Here is a 19,956-nt window from a genome sequence, read left to right on the forward strand (position 1 = left end):
CTTAAAAAGATTTAAGGAAATTGGTACCAATGTCTCTACCACAATGCCTGCAAACCCCTTTCCTTGTCAGTTCTAATATTTTTTAAAATAGTCACCAAACAGTAAGAAGGAAAACCAGGACTGGAACCAGAGCAACAATCATAACTGGTGTAAGATGGACTGGAATGTTCCCTTCCCAAAATGAAGGAGACATCCAACACCCAACACACCAACCCCAGAAAGATGACAGGGACAATGGAAATGGTATCCATTTTAGCCCGTTTTTTGGCATGATGGTAGAGTGATATCTCAAGCCGTGTACTCCATATGCATGTTAACATATTCATAATAACATGCATGGAAATGTGTTCATGCAGCAAGCACATTAAGAATTCTGAACAGAGTTTTCTCGTTCAGTTTGAATGTCTGGGCTGTGAGGTAGTCTAATATCGTTTGTCAACAAACAGGTACACTACAATAACAATACTTCTGGGCTGCACTCCAACGGTCTGGTGTGTGCTACGATTGTTCCATTTGTTTATGTAAATAGTTCTAAATATTCCCATTAACCATAAAAAAATTCTGAAAGACTACAATAGACTACAGGGCGGCCAGACACGAGGGAGAATGTTGACTGATGGGGTTTAGAGATAATTTGGCATGTTGCTGTTGGCATGATGCCGTTGGGAAGGAGACTGCTTAGGTAAACAACGCTCACTATAAAAAGACTGGCTTCTGGGGGGGCAAGGAGAGTGGTTCGTGGAGCTGGACAAAGCAAGACTGGAGGACCCAGAAAGCAGACTGGAACCACTCTGCCATGCACGCTCTGACAATCCTCCAGATGGAATCACTTCTCCCCATAGGGAATCCCCTTTCCATGAGGCTAAGGAGGTGCGGCCACTAACCAAAAGTCCCCGCTGGGGTGGCAACATGCAGGAGGACCTTCCCTACTGGGGAAAAAGACAAGTGCGGGACACAGCCCCTTTAACTCTCGACCCCCACATGTTAATAACACCCAAACCTTCTCTACCTATGATGAAGTCTGAAACTACACATCGTTAACTGTCAGACAATCGCTCTGTGATGAGTAAACAGATGTTGGTACAATAAAGTAGGAAGAGTGCTCGACCAGCTGTTGTCAAACGAACTGACGTTATGTTAGGGTAGTCCCCGCTATTTAAACCAAACAGCAAAGGAGGACTTTGTGCTGTTCTAAATTGGAAGGAGAACCCAGCGAGCGAGGATGCCATCGAGAAGCCTTCGAGGTTGAAACTGGGCTTTGAAAGCAGCGAGGCAGCTCTTCAAAGTAGCAGAGCTGAGCAACAGGACGCCCAGAAAGAGTCTTGAGAGTCAGCGGGGAGCCGACGGACTTAGAAGTGGAGAAATTGAGTGGTGGTGTGACCGGTCGTGGGTGGGCCGTGCAGTCCAAGAACTATGCAGAGAACACCTACTCTGGACTACCATGTAGGCAAATGTATGGGGATCATGAGAAACTGTAGGGGTTGCGTGACCTGCAACAGGTGGACTGTCCGGTTCATAACTTGCACAGAGACCACCAGCAGTACCTGGCCGCAAAGTCAAACTGGCCTACGAAGAGAAGACTGAAGAACAAACCTGTGGTGCCTGGCGAAACCAGTGAAGTATTCCCTCAGAGAAAGGAAGAAAAACGAAGGAAGACAAATGAAGAAAGAAGAGAAACACATTGTGAGGCAATTTCCATGGCAGTTCCACAAGAGTGTGGTACTGAGTCGAAAAGGACCCAGGGAGCCTCTATCGTGCCAGCGGGGGCAGGTTAAAGAGATGCTAGAGAGCAGAAGAATCCCTTGGAGGGAACTACATGATTTTTTGAAGAAAAGATCTGGAAAAAGAAGGGAGTCCTTCTCCTAGCACCGCACAGATATTGTGGAACTTCGTTTCCTTTGGTTGTGAACACTGGAACCTCTCCTTTGTTGGAAACCTTGGAACATTTCCTGAAAGCTTTGGAAACAAGGAACTTTGAGAGACTCGTACCCAGGAGAAGGGAGCCATTTCTCCTGCTGGGTTGAAGAAATAACTTTTTCTTAGATTATGATTTGTTTTCAAGTGGCACGGATAGGAGTTTGGGGTATGATGGTGAATTTTTTATTTGGACGACACAGACTTCCTGAGAATTAGTTGGTTTGAGGTAGAGACTCCATCTCTATTTAGGGATATGAAGGCTTGATTATAACATAAATAAATGTTTATAGCAATCTCTATTCCACTGTTTGGTCAGACTCCTCATTCCATGCAGACAATGCCTACGGAGAGGGGATTGTGGGGGTGGATTATCCCTTCTTTCTGCCTGGATTTTGACGCCTCTGAAATTGCATTTGTGGACATCTGAATCTCAAAAAGACTTAGTTAAGACTCAGAAATACTATTTTTGACTAAGATGCACAAACAAGAATTCCTACCTATGGCTACCAGTTCACCACACATACGTATTTCATAGATAATTGGATGTTTGCATCATGGTCAATTCCTATTGGCACAATAAGGAATTTTGTCTTTTTTGGCTGCTTTTTGCTAAGAGACCATGATGATTTTGATAGGTGGGTTTTCCAACTAGATTTGATCTTATTCTTGGATTGAGCAAACCGCAAGCCTCCAGCTCATCGCCCTACTATCATCTGTTGGCAGTAGTGAGTAGAATGTCCTGTTTTACCCATCTTTAAGATCACATTGATAAAGGAGAGTCTAGTGAGAACTAATTGAGGTTGCCAATTCCTGTTGAAGTGGCTATTATGCTTCTAAGATGGTTTAGTGACCTTGAGTAGACAGAGGCAATGATAATGGTTGCATATTCATTTATAACCTTTTGCATATTGTGTGTGTTATGTGCAGTTACAATACTAGTGCAATGCTTCTTTATTACTTATTTCTCATAATAAAAAGGATTACACTATACAGGTGAGTACAAGAGCATTCATTGAGAATTCATTACCGAGAATCAAGCCAGAAGCATTTGAACACATGCATTAGAGTGGGGCATCTATTTGAAGCACTGCATATTGATAAACTATTTATGGTGCATGTTTTAATAAGAAGGGGGATAGTAGACGTTTTGAGCAGTGGACCATCAAAATATATGGGACATTAGTAAATTGGGCCTGTGTGGATGAGTAAGAGTAGCTACCCACTGCAGGGATGTGTTGCCTACTCTGCCTTCTGATGCATAGGGACCGGTATTTGCTTTTTTCTACCTCTTTGTAACACAGCTCCTACTGTGGGGGTGGAGGGGTCTAGGACACTTTCCTGGGGAGTGGGGGAGAAAGGCTGTGAGGTAGAGGTGATAAGAAAAATGTTGTGCTCCTCCAAGCGCCTGACTTCGAACTTTACTAGGTCGCCTCACAGGCGCAATACGCTGGCTATTGGTATTCACCCAAGACTGCCCGCTGCACATGGCCTTAGAGACATACAGTGAGTCCCCCTCAACTTTAAAATCATTTATACTTGCATCAGCATGCTGATACTTGTACATTTTATCCAGTTCGTGCAACAGAAAATGCGTGGGCAAGATTAAGAGACTTGGGGTGACAACGTCATATTGTGGAGCGCTCCCCCTGTGGCAGTGCCCTCCTCCCTCCGACGTTTGGCCAAGAAATTCAAAGTACATGGGATCTTGGGTAATCCCCAACGTTGCACAACCTTTTTCCTGATGGGACCTATGTCAAACATGAAGACTTGAAGGCTAAACTAGGCAAGAACCCAATAAGAACATTCCAATACTTCAGAATGAGAAAGGCGGTCCGTAGCCGCTGGCCCTCATTCCCTCTCGCGCCCAATGATTGTGAACCACTGAGGATGGTAGTTACCATTAGAGACTAGGAGACTGGTGTCCAGGCTGAACAAAAAATGTGTCATTCCAATCCATAATGCCCAAAGGGAAATTGGAGAAGGATCCCGGTATGGTAATAAGTGATGAACCGTGGTCACGATGGTGCCGTTTAACAAAAGAGGTTTCCCTCATTAGATTGATACAATTTAAAATACTAAATCAACTACATTACACTTCAGCGCGAGTACCAAAGTTCGCCCCCAACAACCAGCAGTGAATGCATGAAATGCGGCGCAGCAGCCGTTGACCCTTTACATATGTACTGGAGTTGGCCTGTTTTGGAGCTCAGAAGCCCTGCATGATATCACCTCACCACCCCAATACTTACTGGAGGAGATAGGGAAGGTAGCTGTGAAGACTCTACAGCTTTTCAATTTGGGGTGCCCGATTGCAAAAAAAAAATGCATACTGAAGTACTGGAAATCTAAGGCATGAGGGCTACAGATCATCGATTACATCCAGCTGCAGACCCAGGGAGACATGGGAACCATTCCGCAAATATCTGAGGAAAACGACTTTGGCCCAGTGAATGCACGATGAGATTTCATGATATGATATGGCATTTGTAACGCGTCTGTTTGTATAAGTGTTTCGAGGCGCAACGAGGCAAGGGAAGGGGAAACCGAGGGGGACAGACAACGATCTTACTAGGCCAGGTGTCATTCAAATCGCGCAAGTGCATGGGAAGGGGAGAGGGATAAGTGCGAGGGGGGATGGGAGAGGGGAAAGTGCAGTACATGGGATAGTAGAAAAATAAGATAATAGAACGGCCAGATGGTGGCAAGTGCAGGTAAGCGCAAACATAAGTGCTGGTAGGGGGACTGTAGGGATACAGAACAGTCCCCAGTGCGGGGGGTTGCCAGGGAGGCAGTGCAGGTGTGCAAATTGCGGGGCCAGGGCCCGAGATCAGAAGGGTGGCCAGGTAACCAGTGCTGTTTCAGCCAGGAATTTAGCAGGGGAGAGGGGGAAGAGAAAGCAGAAGCAGAGAGGAAAGTTTTGAGGAACTTCCAGAACCGGAGATGGTTCTCCTCAAGTTTCAGGAAGGCAGGAAGGATGTTCCAGAGGGAGGCCCCTGCCGAAGAGAGAGATCTACCACCAACTCGTTGCTTGGAGCAGCGACTGACCCCGAGGGAGTTGGAGGCGGATGAGCGAAGAGGTCGAGTAGGAAGGTATTTGGGAAGTGAGAGTTGATGGTATTGTGGCCCCAGAAGGCCTTGTGGACAATGCAGAGGGTTTTGAACTTAATCCTCGCACCCTCTGGGAGCCAGTGTAGAGATTTCAGTCCTGGAGAGATACGATCCCTGGGCTTGAGGCCAAGGACAAGTCTTGCAGTCCTGTTCTGGATAAGTTGCAGAGGGCGGAGAGTAGAAGGCGGCAGATTTAGATAGAGGCTGTTACAATAGTCCAGTCTAGTGAGAACCAGGGCTCTGTAGACGGTGAGCTTCTGGGGGAAGGAGAGGGAAGGAAGAATACCTCTGAGGAGGTGTAGCTGGTAGTGTGACTTCTTAGAGACGTCAGAGATGTGAGGAGAGAAGGACAGTGTGGAGTCGAAGGTGACCCCCAAGGTTTTTAGCCTTGCAGGTGGGAACAGGAAGAGGGCCAGGAGAGGCCAGCCAGAGAGCTGCAGGGAAGGAGGGAGTGGGTGTGCCAATGAGTAAAATCTCAGTCTTGCTGGCATAAAGGCAGAGGTCATTGGCGGCACACCACTCCTGGATAGCAGACAGACAGTCAGAGATGAGGGAAGGAGATGGAGAGGAGGCGGAGGGTAGCCTGAAAATGAGCTGGGTATCATCCGCATAGCACTGAAAATTGGGGCAGAGAGCAGCGATGCAGTGGGCTAGGAGAGCCAGGTGTTGGTTGATCAGCCAGGGAGAGGTTAGATCCCTGGGGGACACCACAGGTAGAGAAAAAGATATCGGGAGAGGAAAGACCCAAGTTGGACCTGGGAGGGTCGGTCGGAGAGGAAAGAGGTCAGCCATGCCAGACCGGCGATACCCAGGTTATCACGGAGACAGTTGAGCAGGATGGCATGGTTGACAGTACCGAAGGCAGAAGAGAGGTCAAGCAAGATGAGGACACAGCTGGTGTTAGAGTCAAGGTTGGAGAGCAGATCTTCACAGATATTCAGGAGAGCAGTTTCCGTGCTTCTGGCAGTTCTGAAGCCAGACTGATGGTCATGAAGACAACCAACAGATTCAGTGTGGAGATTAAGCTGGGAGATGTCCAGTTTCTCCAGGAGCTTGCCCAGGAAGGGAGTGATGGAGATTGGGCGATAGATAGCCGGGCATAACTAATACTATGCACCAGCTCCATGCAATCTGATTTGTTGATTATTGTTGATACATGACAAGATTATGAAAAACTCCCATGTGTTTAGAGCTTGTACAACTGTCACTGCACTAAATAAAGGTTTTAAAAAAGAAACAGGTCATGTTGTCACCCCAGATGGGAATAGCTTAAACAATCCTGCACCTTAATCTAGTCTCGCTATTTATCTACTGAAGAGGGGCTAAAAGGGTTTCTACAGGCTTGGCGATACAAAGACTCACATAAGGTTCTTAAAAACACACTTGTGAAGAGCAGGGTGTGTTTTCAAGCAAGTACTCTTAATATCTATCAATATAAGAGCTACTAGTATGGCCAACCAACAGGTTGATGTCCCTATACCAGTAGATTGCCGCCAAGCAGTAACCAGATGGTTAAAAGAAGGGGGTCTTTTTTAGATGGCAACTCATTTACAGTGTCTGGAGGATTGCCAGGGGAGACCCCGTTTACATATATGAAGACACCTGGCATCATGCAAGGAGGCAGGTTTTTTTTTAACTCCGTTTTTATTGACATTTAAGGAAACAAGACATTCCATGTACCATTTGTCGAAGTCCATTCTACAAGGAAAAAACAGTCCCATTTCCCCAACTTTTACCCAATCCTCCCCCTCTTCCCCCCCAAGCCCTCCAACCTCCTCCAAAGGAAAGAAAACAAGAATGAAGAGCTTTCTGCTCCAAACCAACAACTCCCGGTAACCCCTCGCCCCCCTCAACCCCTTCTCAATAAACTTGTCCAGGCAGTGCTCCAGATAAGGAGCTTTTTACTCCCCATTTTTAAACTTTTAGAGTAAATGTGATTTTAAGAGAGTAAAAATGACTTTTCTCCTTTGCAAGAGAGAAAAATGTATGACATCCAGTCGACGTATGCAAAAACTATGGAAATAATTACAGTGCGGCAGCTTTCTGCATTGTGACAGAATACACCTTTCATTATTTCTCTAAGGTATGGCCATTTGATCTCTCCTGTCACTGACCATTTATAGTAATGTACCCCATTGACTGCAAGGTTGAATGGATGTAAACTAGACTTTGCATAGTCATCATTGAACACACTGTTTTTAGAATTGGAGTGTAAATTAAATTTTAAGTGTAAACATTATTTGCCTCCGCATGATTATGCGTACAGCACAGGATCTCTGAAAAATATAATTGTGAAATACTGGTTTGCCTTCACTGGAAGAGAAGCATAACTGGTTACAAAATGTTAATTCTCAATTGCAACTTAGTTTTCCATCTTATTAATTATACAATCCTAAAATGCTAGGAAAATAAATATATCCAGTGCTTCCTTTTGCTCCATGTGCATCAACACAGCAGAAGTGGAATGGAAATAAACCATTACTTCAATCACAGTGTGCAGTTTCTTTTTTTGAAAGGCTTCAGAGACATACATTCTGTTTTAGAGGCTTTTATCCCTGGCTTGCATCCATGTAGGCGTTCAGCGATGGGCCTGAGAGGGGACCACAAATAGTCCCTCAACTTCAGAGGCTGGGCCATCAGGTCTCCCAGGTAGGTCCAGTAGGTCATCCCTCAGATGCTCGAGCATCAGTTTGGCCGCCTTGTAATATACACAAATGTCTGGGAACCCAAATACCCACATATCCCTCAGAAATGTCAGTGCTGCCATTTTATTTATTGGGGTTTATTTCACCATATGAATCTGCAGAGTTCTCGTATTAGATCTAGGAAGGACTTCTCCGGGAGCTGCCTTGGAATGGCCGCAAAAAGATAGATACAATAAACATTTTTATGGAGGTCATCCTTCCGTACCAGGTCAGTATCTGAGGGTCTCACCTTTTTAGGTCAGCTGTTAGTTGCGCACAAAAGGGGTCATAATTCACTGAGACTAGCTCGTTTAAGTCTCTGGTCACATTAATGCCCAGGTAGCGGATCCCCTTTTTCTCTACTCTCAAATCCTGGAATCTCCTTCTTGAATCTAGGTCGGGGGGCAGGGCGGTGGGGTTAGCAGGGGCAGCCGAGCTTGGCATGAAGCAAGGATTGAAAGTTGGTGATGTACCCCAATATGTCACCTGCAAATAAGAGCTTAAACTTGATCCCCCTCACCCCCTTTGATGCCTCAGAGCCGCTCGTTTAGTCGAATTGCGATTGCTAATGGTTCTATCATCAGGGCATAGAGAAGTGGCGAAAGGGGACACCCTGGTCTTGTGCCCCTCACGTCAGACTGAAAATCTCATTCACGCACACGCTAGCTCTAGATTGGTTGTAGAGTTCTGCTACCCACCTCAAGAAGTTAGTACCCAGTCCAATCTTCGAAAGGACCCTCATCATGAAGGGCCATTCGACCCTGTCAAATGCTTTCTCTGAATCTAGGGATACCAGATAGGCATCCAGGCCCCCTGACACAGTGTATGAGGTTCAGGGTCTTCTGGATGTTATCTGATCCTGGTATTCCCTTCATAAAGCCCACCAGGTCACTGCGCACCAACTTTGGCATTCCCCCCTCCAGTCTCGTCCCCAAGACTTTTGGCAGAATTGTAACACTGCTGTTCAGGAGGGAGAGGCCTGTACGACGCGCATCTCATCTCCATCACCCCCTTCCTGGGGAAATTGCTTGAGAAGTTAACTCTCCCCCAACTTAACTACCACACTGAACTTGTTGACACTCTTCAAGACAATCTCGACTTCAAGCATTCAGAGGCGCGGAAACTGCTCTCCTGAACATCCGCGAACACTGCTTGCATCCCTTAACTCCAACTCCCCTGCTGTCCTGGTTGTATACGAATTGATCGTTTTACAACTGCTCGAATGACAATTGACCTTTCCACAACTGACCGAATTGTGAAGGTCAATTGTACCATATATGTGGGGGGAAACCCTCCACCCAACGCCAAACCCATATATATTCGGTCAATTGTGAAAAGGTCAATTGTGACCCTTTAAATTCGGTCAATTGTTCATTCAAACAATTGTAAATGACCAATTTGGGTAATACCGCTGTCCTACTCCTCGTCATCTCTCTTCTGGATTTCAAGCAGTAAACCACTCAATCCTCAAAAAAAAGGCTCCATGACACCATTGGTATCTCGGAGCGGGTATTGGACTGGCTTACCTCCTTCCTAACTGATCGCTCCTCCAAAGTCATACTGGGTTGCTTCTCCTCCCCTACTTCCATGCCTGGTGCACTTCCAATGACCTCTGCCTCAATGCCTGCAAAACACAGATCCTCCCTATTGGGACCCCTGCACCCTACTTCTTCCCTCATCTCTGGCCTTCCTCAATGGGTCTGCCCCCTCCCTCCACGAAAACCAGAAATCTGAGTATTCGAGACTCTCTCCTTCCTCCCTCCCTCCCTCCCTCCCTCATACTCCGGACATTGTCAAAAAAGTCCCACTTTCAGCTCTTCCTTCTGAAAGGAATTCTACCGTTCCTCACCTTCCCTCAGAGACTCAATGTTACCCGGGCTCTGGTTCTCTCCAGGCTTGACTATTGCAACAGCCTCCTCAATCTACGTTTGTCCACTCTGCGACCCCCCACCAGTTAATCCAGAATAGAGCAGCAAGACTTATCCTTGGCCTCAAGCCCAGGGACCACATCTCTTCTGCCCTACAAAGTCTTCACTGGCTCCCGATAGCAGCACAGATTAAATTCAAATCCTCATCATCCACAAGGCTGTCTGGGGTCAGGGACCAGTCTATCTGCAACTAAGCAAATACTGCCCCTCCAGACACCTGTGTTCCTCTGGCACCAACTCCTTGTGGGGGAAGCGGTTTGCTAAACAGAGAACAGGTGGCCGTTCGCTTTCCTTAGCGGGCTCCCTTCTTTGGAATAGCCTCTCATTACCTCTTCGTCTTGAACAGGGCCTCCTTAAATTTCAGAAAAGCCTCAGACTTTCCTCTTCCTTCACTCTCCCTTTCCCCTGCTAAATCGCACAGTAGCTAAGTGCAGAGCACTTATGCATCCTCGGGGCCCTGACCTCCAACTTCTCATCTGCTGTCCATCATCTGCACTTGCTTCGGCTTACCCTCCCCCTTGGAGGTTGCACTTACCCTTTCCTCATAGCACTTCACCAGCTTTTCACCATGACCACCACAGCACCTATCCCATACCACCCTACCCTGCACTTGCACGTTCTGAACACTCACAAGGCATAGTAGGTTCGTCTTCCCCTCCTCAATATCCACTTTGGTTTAATTATTATTGTCGTAATTTCGTTTCTTTTCATCTTCTGTCCCCTCCCTGCTGCCCTGTGGGTGCTTTGAAACAGTATTTTTTTTTATTGACATTTATTCAGGGAATACCTGAATTTTATCACAATTCCTATTACTGTAGAGCAATCGGTATCTCAGATTTTCGCATATGTCTTCCTCCAGATCTACAGATACCTCTAAGCGCCTAACAAATGAACAGTAAATATATACATCTTTTTCCCTTAGGAACCGCCACAATCGTCGCCAATAGCTAAGTGGAGGTAGGATCGCCCCCCTGCAGGCAGGTGTTAGGCAGAATCCTGTGCAGTTCCCTTGGGGACCACTGCAAGAAGATTAAGACCACAGGAGTAAGCAGTAAACCCAATTGGTAGCAGTCTGCACCACCCAGATTTACCTGGTAGCTGTGGCTGAGCAGTCAGACTTCTCTCACGAAGAATTAGGCAGTATACAGAGGATCCACAATAGGGCCAAAAACCCAGTAGAACAAGCAAACACTGACCAGAGCTTTGTATCAAAAGTATAGAATTATTTAACACACACTTTAGAATAGAGTTCTGGCAAAAAGACCCAACCGGTGATTTCATATTAAATAAACCAGCGGTATCTTTAACATTGCACCAAAAAGTAGTGCGTTTAAAATCAAATGGGAAAATCCCATAGGAAATATTCCGGTGGAATATTTTGCGTGGTGACCAATGCCACCAGTCAGAAACTCGACAAGGGGGGGACTGGACAGTGCCCCCTTGGAAACAGACCCAGGGGCAATCGAATTAACCCCTTCCAGTACTTCCACAATATGATGGTTTGTACTGGTTCTGGTCACAATTTTGGACTAGTAAAGTCAAGGTTGACTTTACATGCCCTGGGAGACAGTAGTCAGTCCCAGGGTATGGAGTCTATGTTTGGGGGTCACTGTGACACCCGTGTGTTACTGCAATGAGGGTGCTGTGTAAGACATACACAAAAAACAGATGATATCCTATGGAGTAAAAAAAAAAAAAACCCATAGCCCATAAACATACAAAAAGTCAAAGACATACCTCAATTCATGCCTAAGAGTGGGAGGAAAAGTTGGGGGGGGATCAGCTATACAGCAATGCCCCAGGTGTGGGGAGGTGAACGCGGGACTGCTACACATGTTTTGGGCTTGCCCGGAGGTGCATAGATTTTGGAACGAGGTCAAGACGAAACTGGCTGGCGGGGGGGTGGTGCTGGATGTGGAATCGGCCTGGTCATGCTTGCTTGGACTATTCCCTAGACCCCGGCATTTGAAACACATAAGCAAGATGAAGGACCTGGCCTATGTCTTGGCCAAACGTAGGATAGCCATGGGCTGGAAGGCGGCCCATAGACCTAGGGTGGAGTTGTGGTGGACAGACCTCTTGAGATGGGCGGAAGCTGAATCCTTAGTCTGGTTTGAAGCGGTCACCAGGTGGGGGGGGGGGCGAAGAAGAGGTAGGGCCCTTGCTGGCCTGGTGGCAATTGGTGGCCTCGTTGGTAAACCCTCACCAGGGTGACAACGAAACAGAGGACCCGGTTGATGGCAGTCTAGGTAGTGTGCCACCCAGTGATGTTCCCATAAATGATATGCGAGAACTGGCTCTAGTTTAAAGGGGGAGGGGGGAGTTGGGGAGTTTGAAAATGTGTTGAAATATGATGCTTTCTATGTTTTGAAACAGTTGTAGTGTGTTTGTTTGACCTTAAAAAATAAAATAAAAATATATTAAAAAGAAAAAGAAAAAAAAAGGGAGGAAGAGAGTCTCACTCTTAGCAGGAGAAAAAAAACAAACCCCAAAAATCCAGCAAAGCTGCTGGGGGACTCACTAGGTTTGGGAAATTAGCCTTATAAGAGAATTCTCCCTAACAGCAGGTGTTAAATACTCTCACTAAATATGGGGCCAGTCGTTCAACAGTTTGTAAAAATTAACCGAGAAACCATCTCTGACCTCATGCACTTAATGGCCTGGAGAACCTCTTCAGGCGTAATTGGGCGCTCAAGGTTCACCATCATCTCCGGGGCTAGCCCCGGTAGGTGAAGACCATCTAGGAATTCATCTATCTGTGCCACGTCCCCCTTCCATTCTGTAGTATAGAGGTTGCTATCGTATTTCACAAACTCCTCTCCGATACCTTTTGGGTCTATGATGGTCACGCCCTCCCTGGACACCATCTCTCCAATCATTCTTCACTTCCTCTCCTCCCTCAATCTCCATGCAAGGATCTTGTCTGCCCCATCTCCCTTTTCGTGTTATTTCTATTTCAAGAACAGAAGTTTCTTTTCTGTGTGCCGAGTTAGGACTGCCTTCAGTTGGATTTTGTATCGTTGAAGTCCTTTTGCTTCCACTGCAGATATGCATTTCCCTTGGGCACCACCCGGTTGTAGCTGCGCAATCTTTTGATTCATGGAGGGCGTTTTCCTTCTCCCCCCTCTTCAGTTTCTTCGGCGCACCCATCTTAATCAGCAACCCACAGATCGTTGCCTTAAATTGGACCCCCATCTCCCCAGTGTTAAGGAAGAGGAAATAGTTCTCAATCTCAGATCAGTTCCTGTTGCACTTCTCTGCCCTTCAGCAGGAAATCATTCCACCTCCCCTCTACCCCCCCCCCGCATCATGCTCACCGTAATCTTAACCATATCGTGGTCCGACCATGAGATTGGGGAGACTTGAGAGGCCAAAACCTGCGCCTTCTGGTTCGTGTCTACCAAAATCAAGTCTCTACGAGAGAATTAATCGTGTACTGCTGAAAACAAATAGGTGAATGGGATATCGCCCGCCCTGGGATGTGGACCTAGGGGGTCTGGGGGGAGGAGAGAGTGAGTCAGCCAAGCCAAAAAATGTGTTCACTTGCCCAAACCTGAGTCTCAGATCCCTGCCCTCGGGGCTGCCACCTGCTCCATCCCCTTCTTGCACCTTCTCCCAAAATTCGAATTGGCCCATGTTAGGGGCATAGACTGACCCCCCAGGGTGATCCGGAATCCCTGTAGCCGACTCTTAAACACATACCTCCCATTCGGATCAGCCCAGGACCAATGCCATCAGAAATCGCACTCTGGCTGAAATCAGGATTGCCACCCCCCCTCCTTTTCCTCACATCGGATGGCAGAAATATGTTGCCCATCGCCCGGAACCATAACCGGGGTCCCTGCCCCCCCCCCCGCAACCAGTGCATCTCCTAGAGGCACATCGAGTGCAATTGCACACTCTTGAATTTACAGAGAACCATTGACCTCTTATTTGGCGAGTTGAGGCCTCGTGCATTGAGGGAGCAAATAATAATTTCACTCAAGCAGAGCATGCTTTAGCCGTTTGAATAGCTCATCACTTACCCCTTTCCCCGAGACAACATACATTGAGGGGTCCTTTCCCCATGACCTGCCCCCCTCCGACACCATACCAGCTTCACCTCAGCACACTCTGAACCTTATAAGAAATGCACCTAACTCGCTCCCCCCCCGCCCGCCTGCCCCACCCGCCATTTGGCATTCAACCCCATCCAGATTAGACACTTTGTATGGGATCAAATCACCAGCGGTCCCCTCCGAACTCGAAACCTCCCCTGAAAAAAGCTCTTTTTCCTGAGACCCCCTTCTGCACTATACATCTCAATCCACTGCATTCCCCCCCCCCATCCCAGCCACCTCGTGCCCCTGCTCTTTTTCTCAATTTTACATCAAGCCCCGAGAGGGGCTGCTTGTTCAATTCTCCCTCCGATACGCCTTCATACGTCTAGACCCAAATAGCATTCTTCATCGCATTTGTCAGCGAGGCACCCTTCCTCCTGGGGGTGTTACATTTTTTCAACTTCCGTGTCCGGGGGATCCTTTGTCTTACAGTTGGCCACTGCTGCATGCTCCTCCTGGCATCCCGCCAGGTCCCTGCATTTTAGGAGTATATAATTAATGAGATGGAAAACTACGTTGCAATTGAGAATTAACATTTTGCACCAAATTCCAGTGCAAGAAAAACTGTATTTTTCAGAGCTGTTGTGCTGTGTGCATAATCACGCGGAGGCAGATCTTTTTTACACATATAAAAACTGTGTGTAAAATGAGGACTATGCAAGGTCTAGTTTACATCCATTCAACCTTGCAGTCAATTGGGTAATTACTATAATGGTCAGGGGCAGCAGTCACTTTGCTCAAGGGTGAGCAATTGTCATTACACCAATCACAGGTGTTCTAGCCTCTCAAATCTTCAAGACTACAATTAAAACATCCAAAACTGACTCTCGGAAGTGCAAGGGCTGTTCAGAAACAAACTAACGAAAATTAAATTTGTAATTGAAATAGAAACTCAGCAAACTTTATGTAACGCTTCATGGTTCGTCCAACATCTAGGCACTGTGATTATTATAACTCAGTCGATACATACTTAACCGACCTCTGAAGGATGTTAGCCAATAATATAGCTCAGCAGGTGGCGCACTCGTTGCTGCAATCTGTGTGTTCTGTAGGTTGCGGGTTCAAATTCCAGCCTGGCCAACTCAGTCTTTCACCCTTTCAAGGTCGATGAAGGAGCAGCGACTTCGGTTTGGTGATAATTATGATAAATATGTTCGATGTACAGCGCTTTGCCAAATCTAAATAACCATTTGACCAATAGATTAGATATTGAATTTAGCATGGAGTCTTTGCCTACCTGCACTGTTGTATCATAACATTGGCATTCCATCCGGTAGTGAGGACTTTCATTAAACATCAACAGACAATTCTGCCATCGAACCTCAAAACGCACAATACAAAGACAATTCATGCTTGCTTTACTATGTAATTGGCTAGGCTTTTGCGTTTTCAACATTTAAATATATACACAGGAGATCAAATGGCCAGACCTTAGAGAAATAATGAAAGGTGTATTCTGTCACAATGCTGCCGCATAGTAATGATTTGCGTACACACGTCGGCTGGATGTCACATACATTTTACTCCCTTGCAAAGGAGACTAGTCCTTTTTACTCTCTTAAAATCACATTTACTCTCAAAGTTTAAAAATAGGGAGTAAAATACTCCCACCTCAAAATCTTATCTGGGGTACTGCATCTTCAGCTTGACTTCTGACTCCCTCCTTTCCAGCTCTGATAACTTCATGTCCATATGTGTTTCCAATGTGTCGAGCGAGGTTGGACTGCTCTCTAGGCATTGAACCCTCTCGTCAATGGCATCCTTCTCTGGTCCATCTTGTCCAGTCAGAGGCCAAATGAGGAGCGCATTCCCCAGATTTCTTCCATAAGCGCTGCAATGTCCTTTTTGGTGGATACCGGGTCTGCCTCCATTCCTTCTACTTGGTTGGGTATGGTCAAGGGAGCGCTGGGCCGGGGGGCCCAGAACTTAAATTTCTCTAAAGCTTTCATCCAGCTCATTTATCTCTGAGCTTTCGTAGCTCCCCACTGACCCTCTTGTATAGGCCCTGGTTGTACTTTACCAGGTTGGTGGGGTGCAGCCTGAATCACTGTTCCCGCGCCTGTTGGGCGGTTAAGCTGGGGCCCTGGTAGTAAGGGCAAGGCTTCCTTCTCCTATGTAGTTGATTGTCCCCCGATGCTTTCTGGAGGCTGTGTGTTTATCTTTCTGGGGTTCTTTATCCCACTCAAGTGAGCTACCTGAACGTGTCCCCTCACCACCCACCGGTACAGGCCTGACGCAGACCTGGGTGTTGTGGCAAGACGGGCACACCCCCCCCCCCCTTCCAGTCGAGGGGGCCCCAACCTCATCACGTGGTCCCAATACTAATGTTATAGGGCTCTGGCTCCACCTCCCTTTCCATGGGGCGTAGCGCCTGGCCGTTCTCAGCTGCCCCCGCACCCTCCTTTTTCCAGTCCTGCCTCCACATGGGCCCCTTCAGGGACACCAATTGAGTTTGGCTCAGTTCTGGACTCACCCCCTCAGATTGGGGGCTCCGGAATCCCTCTGCTTCCCTTGCTCACCGCCTCTCCCCCTGCCCTAACCACTGAGTCCTACCTCACTTTCAGCATTGCCGGTGGCTGCTCCTGGGTTCAGGCCTCCCGGTTGGACTCTCCTTTCCCGTTGTGTGCTCCTTTACTTTGGTAGCTCAGGCTCGCCCTGCGGAGCTAATGTGCTCTCCCCTGTTTGCGCGCCTCCGGGCAGGTTGCACAGCCCCCTCTTCAGGGCCATCCTGGTCGTGGTAGCCTCCCTGGCGTATCTCACGCACACTTTGCTTATTCAGCTGGAGGTCACCACTGCGCAGAGCTTTGCCGATGCGTGCTGTCTCCTGGGCCCACTACATGGAGGGCTGATTCTGGCTCCTCTCTGCCTGCATCTCTCGCTCTGGTGTGGCCTGCGAGTCGACTCCTCAGCTTGCTCCTTCCACTGCTAACTCGGACGTTTTTTTCCTGATCCTCTTCAGACTTGGGTCGGAGGTCCCCCAGGCCCATCTGCAGTGGAAGGCTATCCTCCTTACTGCTCATGGGGGGGATTAAGGGAGGGGCTCAGTTCCCCCTTCTATCCCCGGGCTCAGGAGCAGACGAAGCAGTTATCAGTCCGCCATGCGCCCCCTGGTGGCCATCAAGGAGGTAGGTTTGACACGCTATACATTAGAAAGCATCTAGACCAAATACAGTATACACCCCATAGGTATCCTGAATGAGCTTTGCAGAATGTACACCACCAGAACGGTTTTCAATGGGTTCGACATATCCCACTACCAGGGGTAGGCATGGCCCTTTTGCTATGGAAGGGTTAACCTAAAAAAAAAATTAAAAAAAAATCCTTAGGTACCACCCAAATAGGGAAGAAAAACCGACCTATACCAGAGAACATTATGAACCTCTGAGGAGACACTTTACACCATTTGTGCTCAAGGTGTAGACCACCAGCAGCACCTAGACCGGCAATAGCAGGGGGGAGGAAGGAACATTTCCATTCCAGACCCTCAAAGCCTTATTGGGCACCTGCCCCACTAGACAAGAGCAAATCCCTAGATGGTATTACACTATATTGAGCCAGCTAGAGGCAGCCTACCCAAAGGTCACTCCTCAGCAGAGACACAGGGATTTAGCAATCATAATGCTAGCAGGTTCTAATCCACCTATGGAACACTGCAATAGGTTTCAGTGTATAGTTGGTGCAGAAGTAAGGCTCGGACACAATGGGGGCACGTTTCTCGGTAGAAAATATTATTATATGAAACGGGGTTGGAAAAATACCTCTCTGTTTCTAAAACTAAGAGGGGTTTCCCCACCTCTAAGAAAACTAAGTAAATGGTCAGAATGTCCAAAACTAAAAAACTATAAAGTCTGTCATTGATAAACTATTTATGGTGCATGTTTTAATAAGAAAGGGGATAGACGTTTTGAGCAGTGGACCATCAAAATATATGGGACATTAGTAAATTAGGCCTAAGAAAACTAAGTAAATGGTCAGAAAGTCCAAAACTATAAAGTCTGTCACGGTCGTGTTTCAAAATGCCTAACTCTCTCCCTAACACTAATAACTTAAACCAACTGTGCAAGGATGATCCGTTCCCAAAGTAAAGTTTTCTTTGCAGCGCCAACCAACAAAAAAGTTGAGTCTATTGGTAATCAAAATTGGTAAAAATAAAGAAATGTTCAAAGTTGGAGGACTCCATGGTTAGGGTCAGAGTCCCGTTGCCCTATATTCCTTCTCATGGGTCACTCCTTCTGTGGCCTCTCAGGCCTGTATTTTCCTACACAACGGTCAGTAGGCAGTTCAGAAGCATACGCTCCTTGCATTTCTACTGTATCTCACTCACTTGGCACACTCCTTCGACCAAGCATAGGATTTGTTTCTATATGTATTCCTTACATATTTTGGATGCAGGTCGTAGGCGCTCAGTATTCAGAATGCCTTGGTATACTCTCCTGCCAAGCAACTGTTCTCTCCTGGCATGTCCCTCTTTTAGGTAAGAGACCCAGACTCGCAATATTTGTAACTGCTTGGCTTACTCTCCTGCCAAGGAGTTAACTTCTCACTTGGGTGTGGGTCCCAGACTCAACCTACTCAAACCCCCTTGGTATACTCTTATGCAAAGCGTTGGTCCTCTCATGGACTGTCCTTCTTTGGATGAGAGTCCCTGACTCACAATATTCTGAATGGCTTTGTCTCAGTTTCTCATGGGTGCGGGTCCCAGACTCACTTCATTCCCAGGGTCACCAGCTTGCTCCTTGCAGGACAGGTCTCCTTTCGTATCTCCACTGTGGTGTGTTTAAATTCCTGCATTGGAGAATGGAATTGCTTTGGGCCAATCACATTTCGTTGAGAAGCTAGGGTGCTCGCTCTTCTCCAAAGTGATCCTTGAACTCCTGGTCAACTTCTTTGTCTCAGTACTTGAAAAGAAGTGAGATATAGCATAATTTGCATTCTCTAATGTTTGTCTCGTGAAGTGGATTAAGTTTCCCAATACTTGAAGCAGAGCCAAATGCATTATCCTTTGCATTGTCCAAGGTTTTAATCATGCCAAGCATATTCGGTTTCCCAATGCTTGAAATAGAGCCATATGCAGCACGCGTTATACTTTGAGGTTTTAATATGGTCAAGTATATTAGGCTGGCCAACTTAAAAACAAACATTGGTCCTATCAAAAGAAGGGAAAGGAGGATTTCACATTGGAGAATGGTCTGTGTGTACCAATGCTGGGGAATGCTGTGTTCTCTGAAATGGTTGTTCCGAATCCCATAAGGGAGTCCCTCCCCCATGGTATCCTCCCTCGGTGCACCACCCCCAGTGGGACTATTGTACTATGGATGCACATCCCTGGCTCCATGGGAAAGGTCTCACCTTAGGGGAGGAGGGACGACATCCTCAGATTAGCCATGTGACTATACCTACATTTAATAGGGACTCCTTCCATTATAGCACTTATCTCCATTCGGGGAGGGATACTGAACTCCTAGAGAGCGGAAGCAGCAAGGAGTTTAGGACGGGAAACGGCTGGGGGCAACTATCCCATGGTAGAGAGTACTCATGTCATTGATAAAAGGGGAAATCAGTGAAACAAAGTCTTCGGGCACCTTGCGGTGCTGCCCAGTGAACAGGAAAAGAAACTCCAGTTTGGTCAAATTGTGACAGCTACTTTACAGGTCCCTAGAAAATGATCACCTGGTTATACACCCCAGGGAGAGATAAAGAAAGAGGGGAGAGTAGGCACACTCAAGGGCACCACCTATTAGCACTACCAACAGAAGAGAGGGGGCCCTCTCATAGAAAAGCATCTGGAGAGAGGGATAGTTTGGGGCTCCTAGCAGCAGTGGTGAGATAAGTTCTCATCAGTTAAGGGAAAGAGTACAGCTTAGGCAACCACAAAGATAAAGAGTATCCTTCTCCTTTGCCGAAAGAGAACAAACAGGGCTAAGCACACACGGGAGAGCAGAAACCTGCCAAGAGGGAGGAGAAGAAAGGAAGCAAATTGCAGCTTTAACAGTAGCCAGTGACAGAAGCACTAACCCAGACACACAAGATAATACCAGGGACTAAAAAACAAAGTGATTGGCTAATAGTGCAGTTTGATTCCGGTAAACAGAACTCCATATTCAGAGAATGGTACAAGAAGCTTTTACATTACATTCCTACTGATTAGAAAGTGGAGGCTATGATTCCCGCTGGAGAAGTAGGTGAGGATAATGATTTGTACATAGTTACTATACAACT

General features: G+C 47.0%; 1 protein-coding gene across 2 annotated transcripts in view; it reads right to left on the reverse strand.

The window, feature by feature from the left end:
- The window catches only part of KIF15 (kinesin family member 15), a 2,141,222-nt gene that overhangs the window by 2,092,180 nt on the left and 29,086 nt on the right, over window positions 1-19,956 (reverse strand). The gene's annotated exons all lie outside the window — the stretch shown is intronic.

The sequence above is a fragment of the Ambystoma mexicanum genome, chromosome 2q (assembly GCF_040938575.1).
Source record: "Ambystoma mexicanum isolate Mex_15411 chromosome 2q, UKY_AmexF1_1, whole genome shotgun sequence".
In the NCBI taxonomy this organism is placed as follows: Eukaryota; Metazoa; Chordata; class Amphibia; order Caudata; family Ambystomatidae; genus Ambystoma; species Ambystoma mexicanum.